A 10,301-nucleotide genomic window follows, 5' to 3' on the forward strand; every position below is an offset into this window, starting at 1 on the left:
CTACTAGATCAAGATATTACCAAAAGGATCGAACTAAGAAAAACGATAAAGATAGGAGTGTGATGGTGATACGATACCGGGGCACCTCCCCCAAGCTTGGCAGTTGCCAAGGGGAGTGCCCATACTCATGTGTTTATGTCTCCTTTGCTGGTGAAGAAGATGGTGGTGATGATGGATAGTCACACATCGAGCGTAGGAGATCTTCCAATTTGTGGATAATGCCCTTGAGTGCGGTGATATGCTCCTTCAACAAAATATTTGCCCGTGTGAGATACTTGTTTTGTATACGAGCTAACTCAATCATCTTGAAAGCTTCAATCTCAGTTGGGGTAAGAAGATTGTGATGAGGTTGAAGGATATCTTCTTCTTCTGCTGCTGGAGCTTGATCCTCTATGGCCTTCTTGATTCCATCATCCTTGTTGATCCCCCCGGATTCTTCTCTCTTCAGCTCTATCTTCATTAGCCAAGCATCGTTGCCCTCATTGTTGGAGGAGGGGGACGACATGATGCCTGGCCTTGACAACTCTGGCAGAAAACGGCTCGAAAGAAAAACAGAGGATATTTGCGTGATACGAGGGTCAAAACCTTCAGGAGATTATATAATGAATTTTACCGACCAAAAGAAGTATCGTGCAAGAAAACGGAGTCCGTAGAGCACACGAGGTGCCCATGAGGCAGGGGGCGCGCCCTCCACCCTCGTGGACGCCTCGTGTCCTTACCGGACTACTTCTTATTTTCCTATTTTCTTAAATATTCCAAAACGAAAGAAAATTGCTATTAGAACTGTTTTGGAGCCGGTTTACTTACCGTACCACATACCTATTCCTTTTCGGAGTCTGAAACATTCTGGAAAGTGTCCCTTATGTATTCCTCTGGGGTTATGGTTTCAATAACATTAGTTTCAACATTTATGGGATTACCTGAGATATAATGTTTGATTCTTTGACTGTTCACCACCTTCGGATTAGTGCCTTCAAAGTTGTTGATTTTTATGGCACCGGAACGATAGACCTCTTCGATAACATAAGGACCTTCCCATTTAGAGAGAAGTTTTCCTGCAAAAAATCTTAAACGAGAGTTGAATAGCAACACATAATCATCTACATTAAACTCCCGTTTTTGTATCCTTTTGTCATGCCATCTTTTAACTTTTTCTTTAAACAGTTTGGCATTCTCATAGGCTTGGGTCCTCCATTCATCAAGTGAGCTAATGTCAAATAGCCTCTTTTCACCGGCAAGTTTGAAATCATAATTGAGCTCTTTAATGGCCCAATATGCCTTATGTTCTAGATCGAGGGGTAAGTGACATGCTTTTCCATAAACCATTTTATACGGAGACATACCCATAGGATTTTTATATGCCGTTCTATAGGCCCATAATGCATCATCAAGTTTCTTGGACCAATTCTTTCTAGATCTATTAACAGTCTTTTGCAAAATTAATTTGACCTCTCTATTACTCAGCTCTACTTGGCCACTAGATTGTGGGTGATATGGAGATGCAATTCTATGATTAACGTCATACTTAGCAAGCATTGTACGAAAAGCACCGTGAATAAGATGTGAACCACCATCAGTCATTAAGTATCTAGGGACTCCAAATCTCGGAAAAATAACTTCTTTAAGCATCTTCATAGAGGTGTTATGATCAGCACTACTAGTTGGAATAGCTTCTACCCACTTAGTAACGTAATCAGCAACAACTAAAATATGTGTATACCCATTAGAGGAAGGAAAAGGTCCCATATAATCAAAGCCCCAAACATCAAATGGTTCAATAACAAGTGAATAATTCATAGGCATTTCTTGGCGTCTACTAATATTACCAATTCTTTGACATTCATCACAAGACAAGACAAACTTACGGGCATCTTTGAAGAGAGTAGGCCAATAAAAAGCGGATTGCAATACCTTATGTCCAGTTCTATCTCCAGCGTGGTGTCCTCCATATGCCTCGGAGTGACACTTGCGTAGGATCTGTTCCTGTTCATGCTCATGTACACAACGTATAATAACACCATCTACTCCTTCTTTATGAAGATGTGGGTCATCCCAGAAGTAATGTCTTAAATCATAGAAAAACTTTTTCTTTTGCTGGTATGTGAAACTAGGTGGTATAAATTTAGAAACAATGTAATTAGCATAATCAGCATACCATGGAGGAGTACGAGAAGCATTGATAGCTAATTGTTCATCAGGAAAGCTATCATCAATAGGTAGTGGGTCATCAAGAACATTCTCTAACCTAGATAAGTTGTCTGCAACGGGGTTCTCAGCTCCCTTTCTATTAATAATATGCAAATCAAATTCTTGTAGTAGGAGAACCCAGCTAACAAGTCTAAGTTTAGCATCTTTCTTTTCCATAAGATCTTTGATAGCAGCATGATCAGTGTGAATAGTTACTTTTGAATCAACAATATAAGGTCTGAACTTATCACAAGCAAATACAACTGCTAAAAATTCCTTTTCAGTAGTAGCATAATTTCTCTGGGCACTGTCTAGAGTTTTACTAGCATATTGAATAACATTTAATTTCTTATCAACTCTTTGTCCTAGAACAACACCTACAGCATAATCACTAGCATCACACATAATTTCAAAGGGTAAATTCAAGTCAGGTGGCTGAACCATAGGTGCAGAAATCAAAGCTTTCTTATGTATTTCAAATGCTTCTACACAATCATCATCAAAGACAAAAGGAACATCTTTTTGTAAGAGATTAATCAGAGGCCTAGAAATTTTTGAGAAGTCTTTAATGAACCTCCTATAAAATCCGGCATGACCAAGGAAACGTCTTATACCTTTGATGTCCCTAGGACACGGCATCTTTTCAATAGCATCAACTTTAGCTTTATCAACTTCAATACCTCTTTCACAAATTTTATGCCCCAAGACAATACTTCATTAACCATAAAGTGACACTTTTCCCAATTCAAGACAAGATTAGTTTCTTCACATCTCTGCAAAACTCGGTCAAGGTTGCTTAAACAATCATCAAAAGAAGTTCCATATATGGAGAAATCATCCATGAAAACCTCAAAAATCTTTTCACAACAAATCAGAGAATACAGCCATCATGCATCTTTGAAAGGTAGCAGGTGCATTGCATAAACCAAAAGGCATACGTCTATAAGAAAAGGTACTGAAAGGGCAAGTTAAAGTGTTATTTTCTTGATCCTCTTTTGACACGGGTATTTGAGAGAAACCAGAATAACCATCTAGAAAGCAAAAATGTGTATGTTTGGATAATATTTCTAGCATTTGATCAATAAAAGGTAAAGGGTAATGATCCTTTTTAGTAGCTTTATTTAATTTGTGGAAATCAATTAGCATCCTATAACCTGTAACAATTCTTTGTGGGATCAATTCATCTTTATCATTAGGAACAACAGTAATACCTCCCTTCTTAGGGACACAATGGACAGGACTTACCCACTGACTATCAGCAACGGGATAAATTATACCTGCCTTCAGAAGCTTTAGTATTTCATTTCTTATCACTTCTTTCATCTTAGGATTTAACCGTCGTTGGTGATCAACAACCGGTTTAGCGTCTTTCTCCAATTAATTTTGTGTTGGCATAGAGTGGGACTAATGCCCTTAAGATCATCAAGAGTATATCCAATAGCAGCACGGTGCTTCTTCAGAGTTTTCAATAACTTCTCTTCTTCCTTCTTTGAAAGGTTAGCACTAATAATAACAGGATATATCTTCTTTTCATCAAGATACGCATATTTAAGAGTATGTGGTAATGGTTTAAGCTCAAACACGGGATCACCCTTGGGTGGAGAAGGATCCCCTAGGATTTCAACATGCAAGTTGTGTTTCAAAATGGGTCCCTGTTTAAAGAATACTTCATCTATTTCCCTTCTTTCATTCATGAACATGTCATTTTCATGATCTAGAAAATATTGTTCTAAAGGATCATTAGGAGGCACAACAATAGAAGCAAGACCAATAATTTCATCTTTACTAGGCAATTCTTTATCATGGGGCTGTCTATGAAATTTAGCAAAATTAAACTCATGAGACATATCTCCTAACCCAACAGTAACAATATCCTTTTTGCAATCTATCCTGGCATTAACAGTATTCAAGAAGGGTCTGCCAAATATAATGGGACAAAAGTTATCTTGTGGGGAGGCAAGAACAAGAAAATCAGTAGGATATTTAATTTTTCCACACAAGACTTCTACATCTCTAACAATCCCAACTGGTGAAATAGTATCTCTATTGGCAAGCTTAATTGTAACATCAATTTCTTCTATCTCAGCAGGTGCAATATAATGCATAATTTCTTTATATAGAGTGTAAGGTATTGCACTAACACTAGCACCCATATCACATAAGCCATGATAATAGTGATCTCCTATTTTAACAGAAACAATAGGCATGCCAACAACAGGTCTATGTTTATCTTTAGCATCGGGTTTAGCAATTCTAGCAGCTTCATCACAGAAGTAAATAACATGCCCATCAATATTATCAACCAAGAGATCTTTAACCATAGCAATACTAGGTTCAACTTTAATTTGCTCAGGGGGTTTGGGTGTCCTAATATTACTTTTGTTGACCACAATTGAAGCTTTAGCATGATCCTTTATTCTGATAGGGAAAGGTGGTTTCTCAATATAAGCAGTAGGAACAACAGGATCAACATTATAAGTGATAGTACTTTCTTCAACTTTAATAGGTGCAACTACTTTTACTTCAATGGGAGGGTTATATTTAAACCACTTCTCCTTAGGGAGATCAACATGAGTAGCAAAGGATTCACAGAAAGAAGCTACTATCTCAGAGTCAAGTCCATATTTATCGCTAAATTCACGGAAAACATCGGTATCCATAAAAGATTTAACACAATCAAACTTAAGTGTTATACCTGACTCCTTACCTTCGTCGAGATCCCAATCTTCAGAGTTGCGTTTAATTCTTTCCAATAAATCCCATTTGAATTCAACAGTCTTCATCATAAAAGAACCAGTACAAGAAGTATCGAGCATGGAGCAATTGTTGAGAGAAAGCCGAGCATAAAAATTTTGAACAATAATTTCTCTTGAGAGCTCATGATTGGGACATGAATATAACATTGAATTGAGCCTCCCCCAAGCTTGAGCGATGCTTTCTCCTTCACGAGGCCAAAAATTATATATATAATTATGATCACGATGAACAAGATGCATAGGGTAAAACTTCTGATGAAATTCCAATTTCAATCGGTTGTAGTTCCATGATCCCATATCATCACATAGCCTAAACCATGTCAATGCCTTTACCTTCAAAGATAAAGGGAAGACCTTCTTCTTGATAACATCCTCGGGCATACCTGCAAGCTTAAATAATCCACAAACTTCATCCACATAGATTAGGTGCATATCGGGATGTAATGTTCCATCTCCTGTTAAAGGATTAGCTAGCAGTTTCTCTATCATACCCGAAGGAATTTCAAAGTAAACATTTTCAGTAGGTTCAGTAGGTTGAGGAGCACTCTTTGCTCTACTGGTCGGGGTGAAGATACCCCGAATAAGCCCCTCAAAGGATTACTTTCCATAGTAACAAGCGACTGTAAATTTCAGCACACTATATAAATTTTTCCTTACCAAAGGCGCTTCACTCCACGGCAACGGCGCCATAAAAGAGTCTTGATGACCCACAAGTATAGGGGATCTATCGTAGTCCTTTCGATAAGTAAGAGTGTCGAACCCAACGAGGAGCAGAAGGAAATGACAAGTGGTTTTCAGTAAGGTATTCTCTGCAAGCACTGAAATTATCGGTGACAGATAGTTTTGTGATAAGGTAATTTGTAACGGGTAACAAGTAACAAGTGTAAATAAAGTGCAGCAAGGTGGCCCAATCCTTTTTGTAGCAAAGGACAAGCCTGGACAAACTCTTATATGAACGAAAACGCTCTTGAGGACACATGGAAATTATCCTCAAGCTAGTTTTCATCACGCTCATATGATTCGCGTTCATTACTTTGATAATTTGATATGTGGGTGGACCGGTGCTTGGGTGCTGTCCTTCCTTGGACAAGCATCCCACTTATGATTAAACCCTATTGCAAGCATCCACAACTACAAAACAAGTATTAAAGTAAACCTAACCATAGCATGAAACATATGGATCCAAATCAGCCCCTTACGAAGCAACGCATAAACTAGGGTTTAAGCTTCTGTCACTCTAGCAACCCATCATCTACTTATTACTTCCCAATGCCTTCCTCTAGGCCCAAACAATGGTGAAGTGTCATGTAGTCGACGTTCACATAACACCACTAGAGGAAAGACAACATACATCTCATCAAAATATCGAACGAATACCAAATTCACATGACTACTTATAGCAAGACTTCTCCCATGTCCTCGGGAACAAACGCAACTACTCAGAAATCATATTCATGTTCATAATCAGAGGGGTATTAATATGCATAAAGGATCTGAACATATGATCTTCCACCGAATAAACCAACTAGCATCAACTACAAGGAGTAATCAACACTACTAGCAACCCATAGGTACCAATCTGAGGTTTTGAGACAAAGATTGGATACAAGAGATGAACTAGGGTTTGAGAGGAGATGGTGCTGGTGAAGATGTTGATGGAGATTGACCCCCTCCCGATGAGAGGATCGATGGTGATGACGATGGTGACGATTTCCCCCTCCCGGAGGGATGTTTCCCCGGCAGAACAGCTCCGTCGGAGCCCTAGATTGGTTCTGCCCAGGTTCCGCCTCGAGACGGCGGCGCTTCATCCTGAAAGCTTCCTTATGATTTTTTCCAGGGTGAAAGACACCATATAGCCAAAGATGGGCACCGAAGGCCTGCCAGGTGGCCCACGAGACAGGGGGCGCGCCCAGGGGGTAGGGCGCGCCCCCCACCCTCGTGGCCAGGGTGTGGCCCCCCTCTGGTTGATTCTTTCGCCAGTATTCTTTATATATTCCAAAACATGCTCTCGTGAAGTTTCAGGACTTTTGGAGTTGTGCAGAATAAGTCTTTAATATTTGCTCCTCTTCCAGCCCATAATTCTAGCTGTCGGCATTCTCCCTCTTCGTGTAAACCTTGTAAAATAAGAGAGAATAGGCATAAGTATTGTGGCCTAATGTGTAATAACAGCCCATAATGCACTAAATATCGATATAAAAGCATGATGCAAAATGGACGTATCAATGATTTGAGAAGATATGGGTATATCTACTTGATGAAACATAAGTCTGAAACATTTGAAAGGTTCAAAGAATTTCAGAGTGAAGTGGAAAATCATCGTAACAAGAAAATAAAGTTTCTACGATCTGATCGTGGAGGCGAATATTTGAGTTACGAGTTTGGTCTTCATTTGAAACAATGTGAAATAGTTTCGCAACTCACGCCACCTGGAACACCACAGCGTAATGGTGTGTCCGAACGTCGTAACCGTACTTTATTAGATATGGTGCGATCTATGATGTCTCTTACCGATTTACCACTATTGTTTTGGGGTTATGCATTAGAGACAGCTGCATTCACGTTAAATAGGGCACCATCTAAATCCGTTGAGATGACACCATATGAACTATGGTTTGGCAAGAAACCCAAATTATCGTTTCTTAAAGTTCGGGGCTGCGATGCTTATGTGAAAAAGCTTCGACCTGATAAGCTCGAACCCAAATCGGAGAAATGTGTCTTCATAGGATACCCAAAGGAGACTGTTGGGTACACCTTCTATCACAGATCCGAAGGCAAGATATTCATTGCTTAGAATGGATCCTTTCTAGAGAAGGAGTTTCTCTCGAAAGAAGTGAGTGGGGGGAATGTAGAACTTGATAAGGTAATTGTACCTTTCTCCCGAAATTGAAAGTAGTTCATCACAGAAATCAGCTCCAGTGATTCCTACACCAATTAGTGAGGAAGCTAATGATGATGATCATGAAGCTTCAGATCAAGTTACTACCGAACCTCGTAGGTCAACCAGAGTATGGTCGGCACCAGAGTGGTACGGTAATCCTTTCTGGAAGTCATGTTACTAGACCATGACGAACCTACGAACTATGAGGATGTTATGATGAGCCCAGATTCCGCGAAATGGCTTGAGGCCATGAAATCTGAGATGGGATCCATGTATGAGAACAAAGTATAGACTTTGATTGACTTTCCCGATGATCGGTGAGCCATTGAGAGTAAATGGATCTTTAAGAGGAAAACGGACGATGATAGTAGTGTTGCTATCTACAAAGATTGAATTGTCGCAAAAAGGTTTTCGACAAGTTCAAAGTGTTGACTACGATGAGATTTTCTCACTCGTAGCGATGCTTAAGTTTGTCCGAATCATGTTAGCAATTGCCACATTTTATGAAATCTGGCAAACGAATGTCAAAACTGCATTCCTTAATGGATTTCTTAAAGAAGAGTTGTATATGATACAACAAGAAGGTTTTGTCAATCCTAAAGGTGCTAACAAAGTGTGCAAGCTCCAGTGATCCATTTATGGACTGGTGCAAGCATCTCGGAGTTGGAATATACGCTTTGATGAATTGATCAAAGCATATAGTTTTATACAGACTTGTAGTGAAGCCTGTATTTACAAGAAAGTGAGTGGGAGCACTACATCATTTCTGATAAGTATATGTGAATGACATATTGTTGATCGGAAATAATGTAGAATTTTCTGGAAAGCATAAAGGAGTGTTTAAAAATAAGTTTTTCAAAGAAATACCTCAATGAAGCTGCTTACATGCATATTGAGCATCAAGATCTATAGAGATATACAAGACGCTTGATAAGTTTTCCAATGAGTACATACCTTGACAAGATTTTGAAGTAGTTCAAAATGGAACAGTCAAAGAAGGAGTTCTTGCATGTGTTGCAAGGTGTGAAGTTGAGTAAAGACTCAAAACCCGACCACGGCAGAAAATAGAAAGAGAATGAAAGTCATTCCCTATGCCTCAGCCATAGGTTCTATAAAGTATGCTATGTTGTGTACCAAACCTATTGTGAACCTCACCATGAGTTTTGCAAGGGAGTACAATAGTGATCTTGCAGTAGATCACTGGACAGCGGTCAAAATTATCCTTAGAGGACTAAGGAAATATTTCTCAGTTATGGAGGTGACAAAGAGTTCGTCGTAAAGAGTTACGCTGATGCAAGGTGTCTCAATCTGGATACATATTGAAAGTGGGAGCAATTAGCTAGAGTAGCTCCATACAAAGCATTGTAGACATAGAAATTTTGCAAAATACAAATGGCTCTGAATGTGATAGACCCATTGACTAAGCTTCTCTCACAAAACATGATCACACCTTAGTACTCTTTGGGTGCTAATCACATAGCGATGTGAACTAGATTATTGACTCTAGTAAAACCCTTTGGGTATTAATCACATGGCGATGTGAACTAATCAAATGGTGATGTGAACTATTGGTGTTAAAACACATGGCGATGTGAACTAGATTATTGACTCTAGTGCAATTAGGAGACTGAAGGAAATATGCCCTAGAGGCAATAATAAAATTGTTATTTATATTTCCTTATATCATGATAAATGTTTATTATTCATGCTAGAATTGTATTAACCGGAAACTTAGTACATGTGTGAATATAGACAAACAGAGTGTCACTAGTATGCCTCTACTTAACTAGCTCGTTGAATCAAAGATGGTTAAGTTTCCTAGCCATAGACATGAGTTGTCATTTAATTAACGGGATCACATCATTAAAGAATGATGTGATTGACTTGAACCATTCCGTTAGCTTAGCACTTGATCGTTTAGTTTGTTGCTATTGCTTTTTTCATGACTTATACATGTTCCTATGACTATGAGATTATGCAACTCCCGAATACCGGAGGAACACTTAGTGTGCTATCAAACATCATAACGTAAATGGGTGATTATAAAGATGATCTACAGGTGTCTCCGATGGTGTTTGTTGAGTTTGCATAGATCGAGATTAGGATTTGTCACTCCGAGTATCCTACTCCCACCGGGAGTAGGACTTAGTGTAATAGAGGAGAGGAAGGCCAAGGTGGAGGGCGCCCCCCCTAGCCCAATCCGAATTGGGTGGGGGGGCGCCCCCCTTCCTTCCCTCTCTATCCCCTTCCTTCTCTCCTACTCCAACAAGGGAAAGGGGGAATCCTACTCCCACCGGGAGTAGGACTGCCCCCTTGGGAGCGCCATAGAGGGCCGGCCCTCCCCCTCCTCCACTCCTTTATATACGGGGGAGGGGGGCACCCCATAGACACACAAGTTGACCGTTGTCTTAGCCGTGTGCGGTGCCCCCTCCATAGATTCCACCTCGGTCATATCGTTGTAGTGCTTAGGCGAAGCCCTG

Source organism: Aegilops tauschii, chromosome 5 (assembly GCF_002575655.3).
Source record: "Aegilops tauschii subsp. strangulata cultivar AL8/78 chromosome 5, Aet v6.0, whole genome shotgun sequence".
NCBI lineage: Eukaryota > Viridiplantae > Streptophyta > Magnoliopsida > Poales > Poaceae > Aegilops > Aegilops tauschii.